At 39.4% G+C, this 3,210-nt stretch overlaps 1 long non-coding RNA gene across 1 annotated transcript; it reads left to right on the forward strand.

Moving 5' to 3' along the window:
• The first annotated feature begins 1,369 nt into the window (after positions 1–1,369).
• LOC132472655 (uncharacterized) lies at positions 1,370–2,503 on the forward strand. The gene is made up of 2 exons (XR_009529134.1): positions 1,370–1,468; positions 2,020–2,503. It is a non-coding gene; the product is annotated as an uncharacterized LOC132472655 (long non-coding RNA).
• The last annotated feature ends 707 nt before the right edge of the window (positions 2,504–3,210 follow it).

Raw genomic sequence — 3,210 nt, forward strand, 5'->3', positions numbered from 1 at the left:
GCCCTTAATATTCGAACCTGTTATGGGCAGGCCAAGAGGGAGAGACGTCGGATTACCTGACGCAGTCTATTCATAATATTGTAATGACCACGGAAGAGGCAGTGACTGAAGTATTGATTAGACAGCGATTTATTAGAAACCTAATAAACCGTTGGAACACGCAAGACCGGTAACCATAGCAACGCCGGTAAACCAACCTCGCAAAACCCAATCCAGGGCTGAATCCGAATACTCATTCTTATAGTATGCATTTTGTAGTACACCACAAATATAGCGCGTCCGAATGCTCAGTACGCATTGTGTAGTATGGAAAACGTTAAAGAATGCGTACTACCGCCACAGTATACAACGGTAGGTCCCTACGCTATCCCACAATGCAACCGGAGTCTGGTAACGAACGAAGAAGAGATGGCTGACCCGACACTAACAGCGGCTTAGAAAGACGTCGTAGAAAGCGGCGAAGAAAAGAGATTAAAAAAGTAAAGTAAGTAATTAAGTAAAAAGAGACATTTTTAATTTAATAGCAACGATGACAAGACGGAAAACAGGTAACTTATCAAGGTAATTTTGCCGGCATCTGAGGGGAGATACGTCATATCCAAACGTCCGGTGGAGTTTCAGAGGCGTTCTACGCATAGCTGTAGTACGGTGAAGTAGTAGACACTGAACAGAAATAGCATGTACTAAGTATTCAGATTCAGCCCAGGTCTTACTGAAGGCATTTAATGGTCAAAATAGTATTAATAAATATTCGAATATTAATATTAATAAACAAACGAACTTCGAATATGATTTTTTGGGCCAAAGTCAAAGCCTCCATATTAGCAGATTCACACATTCCCTTTCCACAGTCCATCAGGTTATTGAACTGCTGTTATTAACACACAACCGCAAACTCATGATGTTAAAGTCTTCGCTTAGTAAGGTTCTGGTTTAAGAGGCAGTCTTTGCTTTCATCGGAAATAGTACTACTATTGCTTGGCAGCAGGCTACATCTATCAATTAATGAAAGGAACGTCTGACTCTCAGTCTGCGTGTGTTTGTGTACCTGTTATTCGCATATCTCCCGAATACAATTTACATTAGTATTGTGATTGTTGTTTTAACATTCACATTAGTGTTAAAATTACTTTAAAAAGTAGTGGGGGAAAAAGTGGGACCATGAACTTGCAGGATCTGGCTGTGCATTGTATGCGTGCACATATGTGTTGTTATGTATTATGTGTTGTGACTTTTATGTTTGTATTTTAATCTTTTTAAACAGCTCTTAAAAAAGATGAGCCCAAAGCAACTGCCGGTTCCAGTAGTGTCTCTACACTGGACTCAGCTTCCTCCGAGATGAGTTCAAAGAGTACGGACTCAGAGTCATCCAACAGCTCATCCTCAGGGGACAAGAAGAGGAAGAAGAAGGGGAAAGGGAGAAAGAAGCTATCCAAGAGGGTTAAAATGGAAAAAACACTGCAAAGAGGTTAGAAATACTAATTTCACCACTTTCCACTCACCTGGGTGCTAGATCACTCCTGGTTCGCTGTGTTGTGTTCTCCAAGCTGGCTCTTCCCATATGATGTGACATTGCTTGTGTGATTGTTTCTAGCACTCACACAGTGAATTTTAGAGGAATAGCTTGTGGTCATCTCATATTCTAGATTGAAATCAGATTTAAGTGTGTAGCTGACAAGCCACACTAGATTCATAGTGTAGTGTAGTGTAGTGTGTGTGTGTGTGTGTGTGTGTGTGTGTGGGGAAGTAGATTTTGTGTATGTGTGCTCCTTCACTCTGTGTGTGTGCTCCTTCACCCTGTGTGTGTGTGGGCATTCCACCACTGTAGCTTCTCCTGCCTCTCACCGGCAACACATACTGAGCATAGTTGCCGTTGTGTGTGTGTGTGTGTGTGCAAGGAGATAGTGTGTGTGTGTGTGTGTGTGTGTGTGTTAAAGATGAGTACAGTATGAGTACAGTAATATAAATGACAAAACTCCTACTATAGATAGCACTAATTGTATGTTCTCTTAATTGCAGCCCGGAATCCCGAGCAGGCTTTGGCCCGGTACAAAAAGATTCTTAAATGCTACAAGAGGCTTGGAACCATGTCTGGGGCATTTCGAAAGGTCGGTGTTGACCGTAATACAGTGGTGGTCAATGCACCAATCGCCGAGCTTTCCATTGCTGCCCCAGACCAGTACAAGGAAGCTTTGAAAACGTATACCCATTCCACAAAATTGAAAGCATTTGCGGAACACTGTGCCTTGACAATTCTAGGCGATGTAGAAATAGTTGACGCAGTCAACACGCTTAAAGCCAGTGGTAAGCTGCTACCACTGAAAAAGAAATAATTATGTGCATTTTGTATTATGCTTTACAAGTGTTCCTGTAAAGTAATTTTTACATTTTCTGTACAATACCACTGTTCATATTTTATCTGTATTTTTTTGTTGTGTGTTCTTTGTTGAAAAGAAGAATTTATGTAGTTTAAAATAAATATTTGTACGTTTTCAGCACTTCAGCACATAGCTTCTTTCCCTTTTCTTAAAATAATATTTTGTTTTAACTTGTGTCTCTTTGGTATCTGCTAGCCACTCATTTATAAATACTTTGTAAAGCATAGCAAGCCCTCACTTTAGATGGGCTCACACCATATAGTCAACTAATCAGTAGTAACTCATGAGTTAATCATGAATTGAAGTGTTGTTAAGTGCTTGTTAAAGATGCTGTAACACTAACTATCCGTAGGCATATTTCTGAAGGCATGTCCAAATAGAATAATACATATTTGTGTCCAGGTTATGTTTGCCACTCATTTATAAATGCTTTGTAAAGCATAGCAAGTCCTCACTTTAGATGGGCTCACACCATATAGTCAACTAATCAGTAGTAACTCATGAGTTAATCATGAATTGAAGTGTTGTTAAGTGCTTGTTAAAGATGCAGTAACACTAACTATCCGTAGGCATAGTTCTGAAGGCATGTCCAAATAGAATAATACATATTTGTGTCCAGGTTATGTTTGCAATTCATTTATAAATGCTTTGTAAAGCATAGAAAGTGCTCACTTTAGATGGGCTCACACCATGTAGTCAACTAATCTGTAGTAACTCATGAATTAATCATGGATAACCTAATTGGTAAGTATTTGTAACATATGTATTAACACCCCAGCTATTAGTTGAGGCCTATTTCTAAATCATAACATTTTATTTAAGGCATGAACAA

This window comes from Gadus macrocephalus, chromosome 14 (genome assembly GCF_031168955.1).
Source record: "Gadus macrocephalus chromosome 14, ASM3116895v1".
In the NCBI taxonomy this organism is placed as follows: domain Eukaryota; kingdom Metazoa; phylum Chordata; class Actinopteri; order Gadiformes; family Gadidae; genus Gadus; species Gadus macrocephalus.